Source organism: Suncus etruscus, chromosome 10 (genome assembly GCF_024139225.1).
Source record: "Suncus etruscus isolate mSunEtr1 chromosome 10, mSunEtr1.pri.cur, whole genome shotgun sequence".
NCBI classification, from domain to species: Eukaryota; Metazoa; Chordata; class Mammalia; order Eulipotyphla; family Soricidae; genus Suncus; species Suncus etruscus.
This window is the reverse complement of record NC_064857.1, coordinates 63,300,816-63,323,933: the sequence shown is the minus strand read 5'-3', so window position 1 is coordinate 63,323,933 and position 23,118 is coordinate 63,300,816.

The window sequence follows — 23,118 nt, the reverse complement described above, 5'->3', positions numbered from 1 at the left end:
TCTGGGAGGAAAATGAGGGAGAAAGGAGATGTATGCTGGGACAGGGGTGGAAGGAGGATAACACTGGTGGTGGGAATGGCCCTGATTCATTGTCACTATGTACCTTAAATATTACTCTGAAAGATTCATAATTCACTTTGGTCACAATAAAAATTATTTTTAAAAAAATTGAAGCATTTAAGCCACAGTTTTATTCATTAGGATAGATATTAAAATGACACAGGACATAAAATACTAAGATCCTGGTTTCAGTAAGATATGCATGTACAAAAATAACACATTATCATTTTCTGAACTAAGAATTCATCTTCCATGAAACTATTCTGTGCAAAAAAAGAAAAATAAGAATATTTGATGCATGTGATACTTTGTAAAGCTGTTTTAATATTCATTATTAGTACTGCACAGATTTTACTAGAGTTAAAAATCTTCACTATTTTACTAAATTGGGCAAAGTACAGTTTATCAAACTAGAATTCAGTATGCCACAGAGTATGTAACTAGAATAGTCATTTATTCGGAAAAATCACTTCTGCAATTTAAACATAATGACATTATATACAATGAAATGCTTCCACTGCATGAAATAAAAAGGCTGAAAAGGGTTTTCTGGGCCAAACACCAGTACTTTGAGATATTAAGTGTTTCATGAATAGCTAAGAGATAAAATACAAGACCTCTCTCTTTCTTTCATGGACTTCAATAAAATCCTTCCAGAGAAGAATTGTGAAATTGAAGTCACACTTTTTTATTCTATTTGCTGTTTCTTTACATATTTTGGTAAGAAAAAATGATGAATATAACACTATGCTTAAATTCTAGTATTTTCTAATAAAAATATAGAAATACTAATTTATCTTCAATAATATAATTCAAAAGCAACATTTTATTAAATATTCATAAAAACTGATCCTCAACTTAAATTATTTTTTATTTTACTATTATTTAATTTCTAGAATTATTAAACTTTTATCAGGAAATCTAAAGTATGTTTCCAGTTATCAGTTTTTGAGCAGGCTAATAGCTGTTTTCTACTAATGTAGATAACAATCTTTTATAGTTATTAAGTATTTCTATGAAACTACTGGCAAAATTTGTTTCTAGTTTAATTCATTAAAAATGCCTTTCAGGAGCCAGAGCGATAGTACAGCAGATAGGGTATTTGCCATGCTTGTAGCCATCTCAGGTTTGATCCCCAGCATCCCATATGGATTCCTATGCCTGCCAAAAATAAATGCTGAACTCAGAGCCACTCCTGAATACTAAGGACTTTGGGTGTGGCTCAATTCCTCCTCCACAAAAATCAGATGTTCTGTGATAAACCCCTATCAAAACGTTTCTCTTATTTAGCTGTTCACTTATATTTTCTTATTCATAATAATTTAAATATTTCACATGGTGAAATTATTAATTTTTCTTTGGTATAATACTGCCAAACAATCTCTTTACTTGGCTTATATTTCATGGGAGCTAATTAATACATTGTCACTCTGCCCATTTATTCTTGAATGGTTTCCTTTATTTTGTCTCATAGGAAAATATTACTCATGATTTTGTACTCATTCACATTCACTGATGAATATTTCCTTTCTTTTAAATAGGAACTAACAAACACTTTGTAATTGTCAGAACATCTAAATAATAGTAGCATTTTAGCATATAAAAACTAGGTAGAGAAGAATACAAACTCGAATTTACCTGGTCAGATAAAACATTTATTTTTATATAAATACTTATGCAATTGTAAACAGATACTGATTATCTTTAATTATTTTTCAAATTCATTTATTTTGATTTTTTTAATTCTCTTAGAGTTTCTACAAATTGAGCAAAATGAATGCACTCTATATTGAAATCCCTTTCTAGGTTATCTAATATCTTCCAGAGCAGCCAGCTAGACTACCTTTGTGTTATATCTCAATCTCTGATATCATACAGGAAACAGATTTGAAGATTGTAAATTAATGTGCATGTGACATTTTCTGCTCATGTAAAAATTTAAAATTAAATAAGACTATATTAATCATAGCTATTCTTAAATTTCTGTTGGAGTATCACTTATATAAGAGTAGAAAAATATGCTTTATACACTTAACATCAACCCTAGGTTCTAAAATACTGAAATTTCACCTTTGATGCATTAATAGAAATGAATCAAACTAGGAAAATCGCTAAGTTTTTATGATATAAGTAATATAAAACCTAGAGTTTTCACTATCTATTTTTATAATCTGCTTGAATGATATTTAGATTAGATTTTTTTACATAACCTATTAAAATCTTGAAATAAACTTAATAGACACATGAAGTTATCAAAGGAGAAATCACCCCCCCCTTATTTTTTATTTATTTATTTATTTTTTGGTTTTTAGTATTTGGATCACACCCGGCAGTGCTTAGGGTTACTCCTGGCTCTACACTCAGAAATTGCTCCTGGTAGGCTCAGGGGACCATATGGGATGCCGGAATTTGAACTGCAGTCCTTCTGCATACAAGACAAACACCTTATCTCTATGCTATATCTCTGAATCAAAGGAGAAATTCTTAGATACTGATGCTTTATTTTGGTAGAAATTATTTTATTTCATAATATATTTATTTCATAGTATATGTTAGAAAACTGTAGTTTATAAAATATGGAATTTTAAAAAATATATTGTTAGATGGAATTATGATAAATTTATTCTTGATCATAAAAGCAAAGCTATATATTTAGATAAGAGAGCTATATCTTAACCGCTTATTTGGATAATTTATTAACATGACATATATTAAGCACATCCACATTAATTTATTAAATTTTAAAATTAAGCATTTCTATAAATGAGCCTTCTGAATACATTAACATAAATAATTTCATATACCTCAAACTTATATATTAATTGTTTTTGAGGATCATGAATTGTACAATAAAAATACTTGTCTTTTAAAAATTCTACAAGGTAAAAAATATATATATATAAAATGTCATTTAGTACACTTTATCTTAAAATATTCAATATATTCATATTCCAGATGGAGTATTATTTTTTAAAATATTAAAGTAACATGTGGTAATTATTTCCCAAATGGTAGAAAATTATATATCAATTATTGTCATATTATCTTAATATATTTATAACAGTTAAAATAAACTACACTTAACCAAAAAATGATGGTTTTAAGAGAAAGTTATGCTAGTTTTGATTTGAATATTTACTCATTCAAATATATTGTGAGAAGTCTAAATAAAGTTTTCTTGAAAGAAAACTGATTTTTTTTCTTGAAAATTAATCACAATGATGCTGAAGATTAAGAAATAATTCCAGGGACTGAAGCTATAGCACAGCGGTGGGAAGTTTGCTTTATGAGGCCGACCTGAGATGGACCCGTGTTTGATCTGCGGTATCACATATGCTCCTCTGAGCATTCCAGGAATGATTTCTTAGAGCACAGCTAGTAGTAACACTTGAGAGCCGCTAGATGTGGCCCAGCCACACAAAAAGAAATAATTCCTAAGTATTAAAAGAGAATTTTGTTCATCTTAGCTATGACTACAAAGTTCAGTCAAGTTACCTATTATGGGGCTGGAGAGATAGCATGGAGGTAAGGCATTTGCCTTTCATGCAGAAGGTCATTGGTTCAAATCCCAGCATCCCATATAGTCTCCCAAGCCTGCCAGGAGTGATTTCTGAGCGTGAAGCCAGGAGTAGTCCCTGAGCACTGCCGGGTGTGACCAAAAAACCAGTAAAAAAAAAAAGTTACCTATTATATATCAAGAAGATTATAAAGAGTAGGTAATCATTAGAGGTTTTTAAATATTAGGTTTATGTAAAGGATAAGATGTTGCACAGAAAGTAGCAACTGAATACTGTATTGATATAGAAGTAAGGGCAATGAAGTTCTCCATTGGGAACTAAAATTAAAATAAAAGCATATTCTAAGTAAAATATATATATATATATATATATATATATACAGACATGTATGTATTCATTGTTTTGAAAGGGATAAGGTGTCTAATTTTATGTGCCCATTGACAAAGTTGAGAAATACCCAGATATTTGGGCAATAAATATAATTGTTTGATTATACAAACTCTGTAGTATTATTTGAAATTGTAGAACATGACTCCAGTTTTTTTTTATTCTTTCTCAGTTTCATTTGAAATTGGAGGGGTGTGTGTGTGTGTGTGTGTGTGTGTGTGTGTGTGTGTGTGTGTGAGCTCTAACATTTGTGCTAGTTATAGTTAGGACTTATGTGACTCCACATTGAATGTATAGGAGAAAGAAGAAATTTGAAAGGGTCCAAATTTGAGGAAATAGTCTGCATTGAAGAGCTAGAAAACACATTTCCTGAAGCTAAATCTCATGACAGTCTAATTTTTGTCCTTATATTTCTGTATATTGCTGATCTTATAAGGAGTGGAAAAGACAACTTCAATTTATAACCATAAAAGTAATCAATTATACATTTAATTCTAGAAAAAATGGCCAGAGGACTTAATTTTTTCATACCTTGATTATTTCTAACCTTACAGTAGTCTTGAATATTATATATATATATATATATCATCTAAAGAATCATTAAAGATTATTGTTCAGTAAATTTTACAAAGAGACACACTATCCTCTTTTAAATACTGTTATATATGGCTATGGCAATACAAAGGGAGTGAATCAGATTAGTGCCTGAATTGAAGCTTTAAATAATTCAATTAAATTTCACTTCAAGCACCATATACTCTGAAAAAATTCCTCCACATATTTTGGATACCGTCTGTTTATCAAAGTTATGTTTTCCTTTTGGATTTTTACACTATTTTCTTTTTCAGTATCTGAAGGTTAATGTAAAGCAAACAGGTTTTATCTTTCAAAACTGAAAATATCTTTATTATATTGAAACTTCACCAATTAAACAAATGATTGAGAACACAATCTCACCTAACTGATAAGGCAGCATTTTATCAGTGCCATGTATTAAATCCTATTTTAGTTTTCAATACTAAAATAAAGATCTAAACCTAGTATCAATGACTTTACATAATTAGAGTAATCTTAACTTTTCAGAAGACTAATTATCTTTCTTAATAGTAGACTATGGCTTACTATTAGAGAAAAAGACATTGAAAAACCATTTTTCTCATTGAATTAATTTTTTCTTATCTTTAGTAACACAAGAAATGACTATGTATAAATTTCTGAAATTAAATAATTAACTGTAATTGTGGGTTAAGTAATGGTCCAACAAGATGTCTTGTTACTTGGAACATCTGACTATTAATTACATCATATAAATAACCAAAAGTACCAGCCTTTAAATATAAGACAGTTACAGACAAGCAAAAGTAAAGACTGCCTACATCATTTGGCATCTGATAATAGCAAAGTAAAATAATAATAAAGGCATCACACAAACATCCTAAAATTGCAAAGCATCAGCATCAAACTGAGAACACTAATGGATAAATAGAATGTGAAACAGCAGAAACTCTCATTGATTGCTCTGTGCAAATTGAAAAAAGGACAGTCATTTATGGGCATATTTTTGCTGTTTCTTAGAAAGATAAAAAACAATCATATGTTCAAGCAATTGTACTTTGAGGCTATCACTTAATTGCTTTCAAAATCGGTCCACAGAAAAATCAAAATTATTAATAACTGGAGGTGCTCTATGTTCTAAGACATATTTTAATACATCCAGACAATGACTTGTATTTATTTCTTAAAGGACAGGCATTACTATAACCTAAAAAGATGTTTATGAATCCTAAATGCGCATTGATAAGCAATATGAAGTAATATGGTAATTTTATCTATTTGGCCTCAGTTATATTGCATTCCCAACAAGAAAAAATAAATATAATATAGATAATCTTCCATGATTTCACAGTGAAAGGTAGAAACCTGATATTTATACATCATAGAATATAATTTTAGTGTTATTTTAATGCCTACTTGATACTACAATTAGATATCTAACTTTGCACTTTTAGAAAATCATATGACATAAAGTACAGATTTATTCTTCATGCATGCATTTTTAAAATTTTAGGGGCCACACCCAGCGGCGCTCAGGAGTTACTTCTGATTCTGCACTAAGAAATCGCTCTTGGCTTGGGGTACATATAGGATGCCAGGGATCAAACTTGTGTCTGCCCTGGGTCAGCTGCATGCAAGGCAAAAGCCCTACAGCTGTGCTACCACTCCGGCCCTGTATTATTTAAAATTTGTATTAAAACTATTGTTATTTACAAAATATTCAATAGTTGGTTGTCAGACATGTAATGTTTCAGGGCCAATCTCACCATCAATGTAAACCTCCCTCTATCAATTTTCCCAGGGCTTATCTCATGCCACCATCCCCTGGATTCTAGTCTGCCAGTGCAAGGGAAACATTTTAAATTGTTGTTCAAGTTTGGATCTAGTGATTTCATTTTTGTTGACTCTGGCTTGAATATTTTCCTTCTGAACATATATTCAGAAAGAATATATCCTTTCTGTTTTTCCTTAGCACCACCAATGCACCTGAGACATCTTGGCCCCTGCTCCCAACCCTACATATTTCTTTCTTTTCTCCTCTGAACAATTCTTTTACTTCTCTTCACTATACTCTGGGGCCTAGAATATTCTCAACAGCCCCCATTTAAACCATTGCATTTCTTTAATGCATAAAATTTTGAAGAAATTGAATTGAAAATGGGAGGTCAACATTGGTGGTGGGAATGCCCCTGTTTCAATGTCACTATGTGCCTAAAATACTACTGTGAATGATTTGTAATGCACTTTGGTCAAAGTAAAAATTATTATTAAAAAATAGAAAAAGAGAAAATGGGAGATCTAAGATAGTATGTCAATGTGGCAACATCCTAGATTGTTTCAAATATATAAAATATCTACTGAATAGGTTGGGGAGAATTTTCTGATCTAAGTACTGTTGAATGTAAGTGGATTGTGAAAATCTAAGTACAAATTAAAATATATGTAAACAATGGGCATGAGTTAATAAAGCCATAGATAAAGATTAGTGATTCCTTACTGCTATTTATTCATCATATAGCTGAGTGTTTACCTAAAGCAAGGACTTAACTATGTCTTGTTTTTGAAATATTGACATCAGCAAAACACATGCATTATGCTGAACAGCTATACACACAGATGAGGATGTACATATGCATCTTTTTGCCTTTTCATTTGAATGGACTTAGAAACAATGAATAGTTGAGCATGCCTATTACATAGAGTTGGGTTTTGATTACTTTTGTCTATAAAATAATTCAAAGTCAGTAGTAAAATGATTGCTATGAAAGTTACATAAAAGATAAAATGATGATCAATGGTTTTATTGTAAGATTAAAAGTCTCAGCAATTTACAAAAATAAATTAAACTAATAAGACTGATTTTTTCTACTTCAACTATGAAGGATAATTTTGAGTAGTTCAGAATTTGTAATGTTTTTTATCTCTCAACACTTAAATGCCATATAATCTCTTCTTACTTGCATCTAGTCTGATGAGAACTTGACTGCAATTATTACCTTTGTGTTTCTATAACTTAAACCATTTCTGTCTCTGTCACCTGAGAATTTTTGCTGTCATTAATTTTCTATAGTTTACATACTATGTATTCAGCATAAAAATTACATATTTAGCATTTATACTGATTGATAATATATGCTCTGTGTGGACCAATGGTTTCAGAACACTGATTTGGGGAAATTCTCAGTATTTATTGTTTTAAGTAATGATTTATGCAGGCAGAATCACTCATAAAATCATTTTCTCATATTCATGAGATAATCTCCTGTTGTTTTAATCCTCTTGACCAGTAGAAGTACCACATTCACAAGTTCACATTGCCAGTAAGAAGCTATATCTAATGATTTGCATGTAAATAAAAAAAGCAAGTGTCTTTTATTAAAAACCGATGACTAACAGGGGACTCTCTCCTCATTACCCCCAAAGACCTCTCCCCTTCTGCTTTTTAATTATGTTTAAACTCTTGAATTTAGGAGAAAACATGAATTCCTTTGCACTATTATAGATGACACTTCAAAACATCTGATTAAAAGTAATTCACATGTAGTATAAAATAATAAAGAGGCCCTTTGAATGGAGCTGGATGGTGAAGGGATGAATGGAGGGGCCTTTCTCTGACGTCCCAGGACACGTGGTTTCAACCCCCACCAGCTGGTGGGTCTGCAAGTTCAGGAGAGTGGCGGGTAGAAAACTCACAGGCAGGCTTCAAGGTATATCATCTTTACTCCAGGCCCTGGCCAACATTTGTGGCCTATCACAACCATTTACACTGGATTCCTATTCAGCCCTGCATTGTACCTTGTCCCTCAGAGATCTCCTCCTACTTTCTTCTCCATCCTGCATCCATGCAAACCCCCCCTTGCCCCTGAGGCCAAACATTTTGTAACACCCCCAAGACCCCTCCCAGCAATGGGAGTGTCTTTCTTGTAGTGAGGTTACAGGAAGAGTAGGGGGATGGGGCTACAGCACATAGCATGCAAAAAAAATGACAGTTTTCGGCCCCTTCTGTATTATTTACAAAAAAAAAGAATTGGAGTTTCCTATTGTAAAAACACTTTTTTTTGTTACTGACAAGTTCAAGTGGAGCAAGAGTAAAAACTAAGCTGAGTCCAAAGCCCTGAGTCAGCATTTCTTGGTGCAATCTCAGAGAGTGAACCTTGGGGTAAGGATGATTGCCCGCTGCAGGAGAACTTTATTAAATACTATCTACTCCATTAGAAGCTGCTATTGCAACTGGCTGTGAGAAGTAAAAGCAGAATTACCCTTTTAGGCTGTGACATTCTAAAGCATGAATCAAAATCAATGCTGACCAAGAAAATCGGGAAGCAGTGGAAGAAGTCTTCCCCAGTAATACACTGAATGATTTTTTTTATTTAATTAGCAAAAAGGTATTAAAAATTGGGTAATAAATGAAGCCAGAAGGAAAATTGAGAATAGTCAATATAGAATTAAAGACATGGTTGTGACTGATTATTTTTTTCAGGGCTCTATTATTGTATCTCAGATTTCAACCAATAGCTATGCTTTTCTCTATATGGGAACACTATAACATATTTTTATTTTTTGTTTTAAAAGAACACATTTTAAAAGCTGCAGATATTCTTTGTATTTACAGCCACTAACTTCGAACCATGAAATTTTTTCTTTGAGTCGCTGTATTTGGTTTCTTAATTTGAGGTGGGGTTAACAAAATCACAATAACTACCCAAGTACATATTGCCCTTAATACAAACAAATCACATTTATACAGTACCAATAATCAGTGATCTCAGGTATGATTTCCAATAATTTAAATTACAAGTATAGTATAATTACAAAAGAAATTGTTCAAAAATAAGACATTTAGTGACCATAGCAGTGGCACAAGCTGTAAGGAGTTTACCCTGCAAGCCCTAGCCTAGGACTGACAGCTTTTCCATCCCCGGGGTTACATATGATCCCCCAAGCCAGGAGCGATTTCTGAGCACTTAGCCAGAAGTAACCCCTGAGCATCACTAGGTGTGGCTCCAAAACAACTTCAACAACAAAAAAGAATTATTAAATCATCATATGGTCTTTATTAGAATGGATGAACATATTTATTTATTCAGTGTTTGTTACATTTCATTTCATCTCTTGAAATAATCAAGGTAGATGTAGAAATAGAGAAGAAAAATTGTGTGTAGAAATAGAAAAGGGGGGGGGGCTGAGAGATAGCATGGAAGTAAGGCTTTTGCCTTTCATGCAGAAGGTCATTGGTTCGAATCCAGGCATTCCATATGGTCCCCCATGCCTGCCAGGAGCAATTTCTGAATGTGGAGCCAGGAGAATCCCCTGAGCACTGCTGGGTGTGACCCAAAAACAAGAAAGAAAGAAAGAAAGAAAGAAAGAAAGAAAGAAAGAAAGAAACAAAGAAAGATAGAAAATGAAGAAAGAAAGAAATGAAAGAAAGAAAAAGAAAGAAAGAAAGAACAAAAAAGAAAGTAAGAGAGAAAAAAGAAAGAAAGAAAGAAAGAAAGAAAGAAAGAAAGAAAGAAAGATAGAAAAGGAAGAAAGAAAGAAAGAAAGAAGAAAGAAAGAAAGAAAAGAAAGAAAGAAAGAAAGAAAGAAAGAAAGAAAGAAAGAAAGAAAGAAAGAAAGGAAAAGAAAGAAGAAAGAAAGAAGAAGGAAGAAAGAAGAAGGAGGAAGAAGAAGGAAGGAAGGAAGGAAGGAAGGAAGGAGGAGGAAGAAAGAAGAAAGAAAGAAGAAAGAAGAAAAAAGAAAGAAAAAAAGAAAGAAAGAAAGAAAGAAAGAAAGAAAAGAAAGAAAGAAAGGAAGGAAGGAAGGAAGGAAGGAAGGAAGGAAGGAAGGAAGGAAGGAAGGAAGGAAGGAAGGAAGGAAGGAAGGAAGGAAGGAAGGAAGGAAGGAAAGAAGAAAGAAAAGAAAGAGAAAGAAAGAAAGAAAGAAAGAAAGAAGAAAGAAGAAAGAAAGAAAGAAAGAAAGAAAGAAGAGAGGAAGGAAGGAAGGAAGGAAGGAAGGAAGGAAGGAAGGAAGGAAGGAAGGAAGGAAGGAAGGAAGAAGGAAGAAGAAAGAAAGAAGAAAGGAAGAAGAAAGAAAGAAAGAAAGAAAAGAAAGAAAGAAAGAAAGAAAGAAAGAAAGAAGAAAGAAAGAAAGAAAAGAAAGAAAGAAAGAAAGAAAGAAGAAAGAAAGAAAGAAAGAGAAAGAGAAAGAAAGAAAGAAAAGAAAGAAAGAAAGAAAGAAAGAAAGAAAGAAAGAAAGAAAGAAAGAAAGAAAGAAAGAAAGAAAGAAAGAAAGAAAGAAAGAAAGAAAGAAAGAAGAAAAAAGAAAAAAAAAGAAAGGTGGAGAACAGGAAGCAAGTTGGGGACATTGGGTTTGGGAAATGTACACCGAGGAAGGATATTGGGCATGTTATGACTGAAACTAAACCATGAAGAACTTGGTAATTGTGAGAAACTTTATATGAACAACTTTGTTAACTGAGGTGTTAAAATATAGTTAACATTTAAAAGTAATTATAAATAACAGTGTCTATAAACTAAAACAAACAAAAAACCTGGTTGTCAAGATCATAAATCCAAAAGAATTCTCAGGAAAGGGGTTTCAGTAGCACATAGGTTTTCTAATGAGATTTTATTTTATTGTGTAGGTGAAACAATTAGTTCCCATGTATATAAGGACAATAGTTATGCAGTTGTAGGGTCCTTAGGTTTGGTATGTTACATAAACTAAATGCAACTTATAGTGATAAATATTAATAAATCAGAGAAAGGTATAGAGTCTATCATGATGATCTATGTGTATGAAACAAAAGTGTATGAAAAATAAAATATTAGCTGCCCCTTTTTCTCCCTGTGTGATGGTTCATCCATGCTATCAACATATTAAACTCTAGGACTAAGAGATTATCTTTTACTTTCTATTAGTTTCTCTTTATTGAATTCTGAGATAAATTGTTTTAATTTATTGACTTGTTCAGCAAATATGTGTCTTTTTTCTGAAATTTCCTTTCTTTAACTTTAATACTGAACAAATCAGAAGCTTTTAGTTCTGTGAAAGAATCTCACTTTGATATTTTCTTTAAAATTACATTTATTTGCTTTTAGAAATAACGTAATAATTACATTTAAATAAATTAATAATTAAATCATAATTAAGTAACTAATAATTAAAATAAATTACGTTTATTTTTCTATTATACACTATTGGAAGTAGAGACATGTTTCATTTTTTCACCTGGAAACAGAAAACCCTATTTTCTCATGTCTGTGAAAAGTAAGATTATAAAATAATGCTAATTATAATTATAGCCACTTATTTTAAAATGCTAGTTAATGTCAGACCTTTTGACAAAAGTCCTACAAATAACAGATTTTATTCTCCACAAGGGCCTCGTCAGGGCCTAAGTTTTCTTCCCCAATTTATAGGACAGAAATCTAATTATGTGAATAATTTGTTCCTTTCTAAGAACAATAAGCTGCATAGGTAAATTATAAAACTATGTGGAATTATTCCATACTACTCCCTTTAATCATTGCAGTTTAATGTTTTATTGGAAGCATTTACATGCCACTTTTTATTAACAGTATAAAATTTAATTGTCAACCATTGCGATTATGAGGGCTGTGAAATAATCTGAATAATTTACAAAGTGCTCTAAAAAATTATCAAGAGAAAACATGCTAGCTTCATTGTACCTGTGATTTTCACTGGCATCTAAGCTAGCTAGCCTTGGAGATTCAGTAAATTTATATAAAAGAATTATCAAGTCATTATGATAAAAATAAACTACCCTAGATAAGTCTTTTAATTACTTGTAATAAAATATTTTTGCATTAGTAAAATGAAATTAACAATCAAGTTTAATTAATAAATTGATGTTTATGTCACAGTCCAAATCAAGCACACAGAGAGGTTATATTAGCAAATTTGCTGTAATATATATTTCCTTAATATTGTTAAAACTTCCATTTAGAGAAATGAGAAATTATTTAAATAGGCATAATCATGTCTACTTTATTTTTGTTCTTGCTCCCAAAAACTCTAAAAGCCATATAGATGTTCAAAGAAATGATTGACAATTCATATATTTTTAAATGTTAGATTTGATTCTATTTCTTGGAGTGCCAATATTTATTATATCATGCTTATTTATACATTTCAATTATTCAAATGAATAGATCACAGGCATTATGTATAAGATTAATTTCTAAGTATGCTAAATTCAAATGTTAATATTGATGTGATCTCTAGGAACTAATAATTTGGTGGAGAAGAAACTCAGAAATACCTTTTATACCAGATAAAATAAAAGATATGCATTAACATGCTATTGCAGGTGCAATCTAATAAATAATAAAAATGACATAACATAATAAATAGGACATAAATGTAAATTCACTGGGATTAGAAGAAATACAAAGCACCATGTCAGATTACATGTAAGAACACATATATAACAAGGACAAGCAGAAGAAATTAGGGAAATATTTTTCTGAAAATCAGATCAGAATCACAGAAAATATTATAGGAAAATAAGAAAATGTATTTTAAACATGAGATACTAGTTGACATAACAGCATGATGATATTTTGTTTATCTTCTGGAAGTAATTCTATGTGCTGTCCATGTTTGGCATTTGTTAGCTGAACAATTGCAAAAATGCAATAACTTTGAGTATGAACTTGTCAACGTTTGACATGTAATTTTTCTCTTGCATTTTTAGACACAGAGGACAATCAATGTAAAGTGCTCAGGTTAATAAATATTTAAATTTGAAATGGAAATTATAGGGGGAAAATTTTGTTGATGCTTGAACATAATTAGTTCCTACAAAGTATTATTCTGTCAATCTGGTCTCACATGAATACTGAGCATGCATAGGGCATTAGATGGGCTTATACACACTGCTCTTTATTAGAGTAGGAGAGAAAATGGAAGATAAGAAGGTAATCTGAATCTGTAAATTGGTTGATTAAAAAAAAAGAACTTTTATCTTTTATATTTACCTTTTTTGTTTTTAGAAACCACATTCAACTGTGCTCAGGGATATATTTTATTTTTGTTATTAATGCCTTTATTTAAGCACCAGGATAACAAAAAAGTTTGTTGTTAGATTTGTCATAAAATTGTACTTCCTCTATTCATCAGTGCAATCTTCCCGCCACCAATGCCCCTCTTCTCCCTTCTTCCACACCCCCTGCCTGTCTTTGAGACAGGCCCTCTCATGATAGTTGTTGGTGTACATATTTCTCTAACTGCATCACCAATTTTTGTGGTAAGCTTCGTATCATGGGCCACTCCATCCACACCTCGTCTCTATCGTCTCTAGGTATTATTACTATACTATCTTCTATTTTTCTAAAATTCCACAATTGAGAGAAATTATTCTGTGTCTATCTCTCTCCCTCTGACTGATTTCACTCAGCATAATATTTTCATGTCTATCCATGTATAGAAAAATTTCATGACTTTATTTTTCCTGACAACTGCATAGTATTCCATTTTGTATATGTACCACAATTTCTTTAGCTATTCACCTGTTGTTGGACATCTGGGTTGTTTCCAGATTATGGCTATTGTAAATAGAGCTGCAATGAACATCGGAATGCAGAGAACATTTTTGTATTGTGTTTTTGTGTTCTTAGTTTATACCCTTACGAGTTGTATAGCTGGATAATATGGGAGCTCAATTTCCAGTTTTTTGAAAATTGCCATATTGTTTTTCAGAAAGTCTGAACTAAATGAAATTTTAACCAGCAGTGAATGAGAGTACCTTTCTAGCCACATCCCCACCAGCACTGATTGTTCTTGTTCTTTGTGATGTGCGTCAGTCGCTGTGGTGTGAAATGGTATCTCCTGTTGTTTTTATTTGCATCTTCCTGATAATTAGTGATGTGGAACATTTTTTCATAAGCCTTTTGGCCATCTGTATTTTTTTTTTTTTTTTGGTTTTTGGGCCACACCCGTTTGACGCTCAGGGGTTACTCCTGGCTATGTGCTCAGAAATTGCCCCTGGCTTGGGGGGACCATATGGGACGCCGGGGGATTGAACCGTGGTCCGTTCCTTGGCTAGCGCTTGCAAGGCAGACACCTTACCTCTAGCGCCACCTTCCCGGCCCCAAGCCATCTGTATTTTTTCTTGTCAAAATATATTTTTATTTATTTGTATTTGACTTGTTATTAATGTATTTAAGCACCATGATTACAAATATGTTTATAGTTGGGTTTCAATTATTTCTGGTTCTGCATTCAGAGATCTCTCCTGGTGAATCTTAGGAAACCAAATGTGGTGCTGGTGTACTGACCCAAATCAATCTTATGCAAGATATGTGCACTCAACCACAATTATCTTAACACTTAGGCCTATCAATGAATATTAACAATTTGGGAGGGGGCACACTTTGCTCTGCTCAGAGCTTATACTTTCCATGGAGACTTGGGAGACAATATGAGAAATCAAGAATAAAATCAGCTGAGCCCTGCGCAAAGCAAGAGTCCTACCCATTGTGCCAAAAAATCTAAACTAAACAATTATTTTTAGGAACATAAGAACATGTTTGTAACCATTGTGCTTAAATAAAGAAATTATTAAAAAGTAATATTTTTAATATTTGCAATACATGGCCAATTAATTAAAATATTTAAACCTGTGGCCAGAGAGATAATATATTTGTTAGGTGCTTGCCTTGCATGAAGCTGACCTGGTTTTGGTCCCAGATATTCTACCGAGCATAGCCAGGACTAAATGTTCTGAGTGCAGAATTAATGTATTTGCACAAAGAAAAATACAAAGATTTTGATTCTTGAAACTGTTCTTAAATATTGTTCAAATAAAAGCTGCCTCACCCCCCAACCCCAAAAAAGAAATATAAATAAGCAATCAAAAGCAAAATATTACTTTGTTATTTTGTATTAATTTTAAATATAGGAGATATTGTTCATAGTAGTTCTTAGAGATATAGGGTGGAGACCCTAATTTTGCAAGTAGGTGCTCAATAATAATCATATACAATGATCATTATGACAATGTCTTGATAAAGTACTCCAACTTACCCATTTTCTTTTGACTATGTCTTCTACTAGGCCCTAAAACATGATTCAGCTCCAGAAGGACTCTTAGTTCAAGGACACTACCTGATCCCTTACTGCTGCAAACCATTTCTCAAACACAATAAGACCACAGTGTGGGAGGAAAATGTGTCCTGGATCTCACCCCACACAAGATTATCTCAAAAGACATAATGTATATATCTATATTTTCTTGTATGTTTAATACCTCAATAGTTATACCTCTTAGTGTGTTTATTTCCCTAAAAAAGGTAATTTCCTCCATCCATGTTGTTTTTTATTATATATATTTTATCTTTTTATTTTTTACTTTATTTTAATACATATATAATTTTAATATATATTCATTTCTGATTGGTATGAAATTTTTTAGAATTTAGAAAAAGTCTTGTTGGGATAAAAGTTTAGGTCAAAACCAGAGCACAGAAAGTGTATAGCCTATCATTCTTATCCCCAAATGCACCAGCAATATAACATGGCAGCATTCCCTTTGGCATAGGCATACTAAAAAAAGGGGAAATCTTATGTATACAAATAAGCTCTTATCTACGAGAAATAGGAAGCCATAAATTGGGGCCAGAGTGATAGCATGGAGGTAAGACTTTTGCCTTGCATGCAGAAGGTCGGTGGTTTGAATCCCGGCATCCCATATGGTCCCCTGAGCTTGCCAGGAGCAATTTCTGAGCATAGAGCCAGGAGTAGCCCCTGAGTGCTGCCGCTTAGACCCTTCCTTGCATGCACAAGGTCGGTGGTTCGAATCCTGGTATCCTATATGGTCCCCCGAACCTGCCAGGAGTGATTTCTGAGTGTAGAGCCAGGATTAACCCCTGAGCACTGCCAAGTGTGACCCAAAAACCAAAAATAAAATAAAATAAAATAAGTTAAAATAAATAAATAAATAAATAAATAAATAAATAAATGTAAACCTAAGTATTTATACTAAATCTTGTCAAGTGTCTTTGTGTAGCTTTCCAGAAAAAAAAAAAAAACAAGAGGTATTGAATTTGTGTGTCTGGGATAGCATTTTTTTCCCTAATTGTCTATTAATTTTCCTAGTAACATTTGTATAGAGTGTGATAGGACTATTACAATGTTTACCATTCAATCATGAGAAATAATCAAACCCAATTTTAAGTATGAGAAAATTAGCCCTCAGAATAGTTTAGGGCTAATCCAAAATAGATTAAAAAATGATGAAACCAAATATTTTAAAATCACTTTTTCTATTTTCAGGATTAAATTACAATTCTTGATTAAAATATAATTCTTTCAGTGAGTGTTAAGCTTACAGGTGCTATAATTTCCAAAGAGAATGTAATAATAATTCTAGTGTACTTGAAGCTTCATGAATTTATAAGCCAAAAACCCAAAAAATCCATTCTCTTCATAGTCAGTATATCCTCTTCCCTTTCAGATCACATTTCAAAACTTCTCAAGTGAAAGAAGATACTGGAATCCTACATTGGCCTCTAATGCTATAGTCACAACTTTCGTTGCTTGTCCCATTCCTGTTCTGCTGTCAAAGACATTGGGGGAGGGATTACTGTGTAACAACTGTGTCAAGAGTTTTATCATTCAAGATGAAATATGATATATTTTTGGCACATTTATAACAGTAAAGTTACTTTGACAACACAATTGAAAAGTGAGTTTCCACCACTAAACTCTAATATGAAAGGTGTCAGCCAAGTCTATGAACTCTGGCAATATAGAAAAATCAAGTTGTGAGCAATAACTTTTCAGGGAAAACAAATAGTAGTTGAGGGGGGTGATGTAGTTTTTATTAGGACAGAATGTAGCAAAGATTTCTCCTAGGTGGTGAGATTGATTATATTGAACCTATGGCATAAGAAATATAGGCTCATTGGAAATTATAGGAAATAATTTTAACAAGACTATCTCTTCTCAGACAACTGCTTAGATTGTATCTTTTATATAAACCTTGAATAATAAAATAAATAAATTGTAGGCTAATATTCATTAACTCTAGTATAATTTATATATGTGTATTACAGTCAAATATAAACACACATATTGTTCCAAAGAAGAAGATATTAGGGATTTTAAGTGCTTTCTATAATAATAGAGATAGCCTTCAATATAGATCTTGGAGTCGATACTTCTAATTATGCTAATAATTATATAATAATATAAATAATAATAAATATAAAATATAAAATTGATCTTTCTGTAATGAATATTATCTATATCTTGTTTCTTTAACCATCATAGTCAGATTACAACAACAAGACTTTGGAAGAAATATAAATATAAAAAAGTTATAAGGCCCAGAGCAATAGCACAGTAGTAGTGTTTTTGCTTTGCAATTGGCCAACCCAAGTTTAAACCCCTGCATCAAATATGGTGTCCAAAGTCTACCAGGAGTGATTCTTGAGAACTGAGCACTGATGGGTCTGGTCCCAAAAACAAAATAAGTAAACAAATATAAATAACATATAAATATGCAATAAGTATTAATATAATATGCATAAAATATTATATCACTGTATTCATAAGGCAGATGCTAGTGATATAAATAATTACCCTTACTATAAAGTATATGCCTAGGCTATTACTAAAATGGTTTATATTTTCTAGGATGTTGATTTTTTAAAAATGTGGAAATTTTTGATTCAAAAATGTCTTAATGAATGTACATAAAATCCTGCATAAGAATATATTTTATACTGAGCATTGCCAAATGTTGAGAGAACTTGACAAAAATGGCTTCTTCTGATATTATATTTTCTTCATTTATTAGACAAAATGTAGAGTTTTTATTTCTCCATTGAATTTTAAAATTAGTAACTATGATAAATTGTGAACATGAAACAAAAAATAAAAGATCAGAAAACTCAGTATGCCCCATAAAGTATTTTTTTACATAGAGGGGGGGAAAGATTTGATCCACATTATCATAAAATCTTGGAAGAACTCCCAGAAGCAATAACCCAGATCAATAAATTGGGAGTTTGTACATTGAGTTTGTACATGTGTGACCACCAGAATGAGAACAAAGAATAAAACAAAAAGCAAAAACATGGGCCGGGCAGTGGCGCTGGAGGTAAGGTGCCTGCCTTGCCTGCGCTAGCCTAGGACGGACCGCGGTTCGATCCCCCGGCGTCCCATATGGTCCCCCAAGAAGCCAGGAGCAACTTCTGAGCGCATAGCCAGGAGTAATCCCTGAGCGTCACAGGGTGTGGCCCAAAAACAAACAAACAAACAAAAAAGAAAAGCAAAAACATTTATCATTTAAGTGAAAGATAAGAAAGGAAAAAACATAGTAATACATTAAAATGTAGGATGTGAAATGAATGAAGAGATTTCAGGGATAAAACAAACATTAATTAGTTAACTACACTATGAAGAACTTTCTCCAATTAAATATTATAATATTTTAAGGTTTTTAACTATGGAAAATAATAACACATTCAGCTTTGCATAAGAGTAGACATTGGAGACAAATTCAGCTCAGTGTTGGAGCACATGGCTGCCTGTGTGAGGTGCCAGGTTTGATATCAGTACATTTGAACCCTCGACCACCACAACAAAAACCACATAAAAAGGTTGCTGGATCTTGAGAGTTAGATAAAAATCTACCAATAATATTTGATAAGAAAATAGCACTTTAGAAACAGCAATTTACATGGCCAAAATATACTTGAAAATTATGAATATCTGGAGGATAATATTAGGTAATTATCCAGGCTTATAAAATAGTTTTCAGAATGTTAAATTTAAATAAGAAATCAAAAAATTTCCCAAAACTGTGATTAAAATTTTAAATACAACTTTATGTATTAAAAGTCCAAGACCTATAGGAAAGGAAAAAAATAAGTCAAATAAAATAAATTAAAATAAATCAGGAAACAAACAAGCAAAATTTCTTGTCTAGAATACTTGCCATCTGGTTGGAAAAATAACACCTAAAGCACTCCGACTTTCCAAGTGTAAAAAGTTTACTATGGTATTAATATTGAAGTTATTCCACTTCTATAATTTTTCTAGTCAATGACCAAGACTCCAGAGCAATGCACAAACTTGGTTCTATCTTGCTCTTATGTACTTGATTATTCTTTATGGTGACAGGTTGATCTTGTTTCATTTCCTTTTTTTCCTGAATACTAAGAATTGATGTTATAAAGGCTCCAAGCACAAAATCTAGCATGCACTGACATACTTTAAGTTGGCCCAAAACGATCCAGGAAATTTAAGATTCATCTAACGCGTCCTTAATTGCCACTTTGCTGATATATCATGGTTTTGTCCTATATTTTTTTTTGTTACATCCTTGTAAACATCACTTTGACTCATTTTGAGTAGTTTTTATTCTTGGGAGTTATTGGGCACTGAATCCATTAATTTGAGGAAGGGTTCAAAACACAAGGTAGCAAAACTATCGGCATAGAATGGCAATACTATTTGGACAGTAGTAGTTGAAAGGAGGTACCTCGAGTCTCTGTTTGAGCCTATTCTTTCACAGTAAGATTTGTTTTGCAACAAGTTTAAAATTGTTTGACTGTATTGACATTGGTCTAATTACGTTTATTTTGTTGAGTACTAGATCCTTTTTACTTTGTCATCAATTTGAAATTGTACATGAAATTATTTTAAGCGTTTTTGAAAGTTCTGTTCTTATTGTCTGATAATGATGTAGTATATTGATGTTCTTCATCAGTGAAAGAACATTTCCAGAATAAATCTATAGACATTCTGCCTATATATATTTACTCAAGTCAGCTTCATGGACTGATATATTTAGAGGTATTTATTCTACCAGAAAAATGTTCAGACACTCTTCCTTTCCTTAAATGACCAATTTGATATTTTTCAATTACCACACTTTTTCCTTTCTTCTTGCTGAGAACTGAATTCCATTTAGAAAAATCTGGAACATTTCAACTCCCATCAGTGTATGATAACTCTATCAGCAGAGTGCTTTCTATCCATTAAAATCTTTTAAAGGAATCTTGCAAATTACTCAACAAACTTAAAGATTTGCCCTGATTCTCTAGAAATTTTTGATGTCAGAGTACTTTGTAGAGACAGTCAAAGTGGAACTAATATAAGCGAGACATAGAGAATAACATGCTTGTTATATTAAATCTTATTTAATAAGATTTATATTAAATTCACTTAAGCAAGTATGTGCCATATATAAATCTTAGAAACAATCTGTAATGCAAAGCAGAGATTTGGGGAAGTATAGGAATTTAAAGATTGAATGTTTTGCAAGTTTGTTGTCTCTGTATTGAAAAGATATTTAGACAGGCTAATTGCAAAAATGTGGCCACTGAAGTGATATTTTCCCTTGGATTGATTTCAGAGACCTGATATATCTCCAATAAGCAGAAACTGGACTGTATACTAAATGCTGTCAGTTTTGGTCCAATTAATTCAGTGAATTACTTACCTAGTGTTGAACAAATATTAGTTGGCTATAGATTAAGAAATATCTTTGAAATGTAAAAATTTTATATATAAGTAATCTAGTCGAAATTTCATGAAAATGAAGGAACCAGTAACACTTGGGAAAAAGTTTATTTCTGAGAAATAAAATCTCAGAATGAACTAAAACAAGAACTATAATTCAGGTCTTGAATAGTGGTACTCATGGGGCCGGGCGGTGGCGCTAAAGGTAAGGTGCCTGCCTTGCCTGCGCTAGCCTTGGACGGACCGCGGTTCGATCCCCTGGTGTCCCATATGGTCCCCCAAGCCAGGAGCAACTTCTGAGCACATAGCCAGGAGTAACCCCTGAGCCTTACCGGGGGTGACCCAAAAAAAAAAAAAAAAAAAGAATAGTGGTACTCATGATTTCAATGAAATTATCAAACTTATTTTATCTTATGTAGAACATAAAAGCCCTATTAGAAAAACAAAAAAGAAAAAGAAAAGGTACCATTAACCTAGTATCTAAACAATCAAAATACAAATTTTAAGATATTAACTATAAAATATATAGAGTGGTATATTTGAAATTAAAGCCATTTTATGCGATTTATAATTAGACAAATATGCTGAAATTTCTAATTGATGTACTTAATATATACTCAAAATTATTGGTCAAAACATCTAAAAATAATAGAGTAAAATAGATAATTAAAATATTATGTTAAGAATAATTTAGAAAAACCTATGCATCAATTTGAGACCAAATTTTTTTTTTTTTGAAAATACACAGGGGAACTTTTAACATCCTTCTGTATATAAAATAAAATTTATGGCCAGGGCTTTAGAACAGTATAAGATATTAGAGCACATGTTCTGCCTTTATGAAATGTTGAGTTTTTAACATCTTTGCTACCCTACCAACAACAATAGTAATAATAAAAGTATCTCTATAATAATACAATTTAAAGTCTAAGAAGAACTGAATAATAGTAAAATATTGATATGTACAATTCATGGGTTGTCAGATAGACATTTATGAAATAGATATTTTTAATTAAAAAGATAATCTGAAGAGAAGGGCTGAATAGGTGATCGATCAGTACTCTTAGTCACCAGAATGCCAGCATCACCAGGGAATGCTCTCTTGGTGGGGGTCCTTGAAATATTCCTATTTCTTTTGTCTTTCCTAGAGAAGAATCCAGTAAGATAGAGACATCTCATAGACTTCATTGTTGGTTTAGTTTTGGGGTGACACCTGGCTATGTTCATGGAGTTATTCATAGCTCTTCACTCAGAAATGACTCATGACCATTTTAGGAATACCAGTAGTCAAGCAAGGCAAGGCCTTGATTTTCTAGAGGTTTCTACATTAGCTTTCCTAGTCCCCATTTGACATAGAAAAGCTTAGACTGATTAGATTAGCATAAATAAATGAAGTTCTGTCAATGTTTTCCCTTCCCCTCATCTCCGATTCTAAGCAATAAATACTATACCTGAAGTATAGTCAGAGCTCTCAGTTCACAAGGCTGAACTACTTTTGTAATTTTTATGCCTGTCTTGCTTTCTTAATACTTATGGTTGCCCTGTTTCAGGCTGTCTACACAGAGATGGTTCCCAGCAATGGAAGACAATGAACTTTGTTTTGTAAAATAAATGTCTAGCCTTAAATTAGTTATTAGAAAAAATGCTTCCAAAATAAATAAGTAATTAGACATTCTTTTATATTGATAAAAAAATGTACATCAGAAAATCTCATATCAATTATACAGGCATATAATAAATTTTAGAGCATAGGTTAATGAGAGCTAAAAAAATCAATGGAGAAACTTAGTATAGAATTAATCATCATGTTCTAAATCATCATGTTCTAGGACACATGGATATAGAAGCAAATAAAAATAAACAGCATATGGAACTGGAGAGATAGCATGGAGGTAAGGGGTTTGCCTTTTATGCAGAAGGTTGGTGGTTCGAATCCTGGCATCCCATATGGTCCCCTGAGTCAGTCAAGAGTGATTTATGAGCATAGAGTCATGAGTAAACCCCTGAGCGCTGCTGGGTGTGACCCAAAAACAAAAAAAAAATAAATAAATAAAACAAACTGCATATTTGCTATTTTGAAATACATCTGATGCATTTTTGCCTTAAATTATATTACTGTATA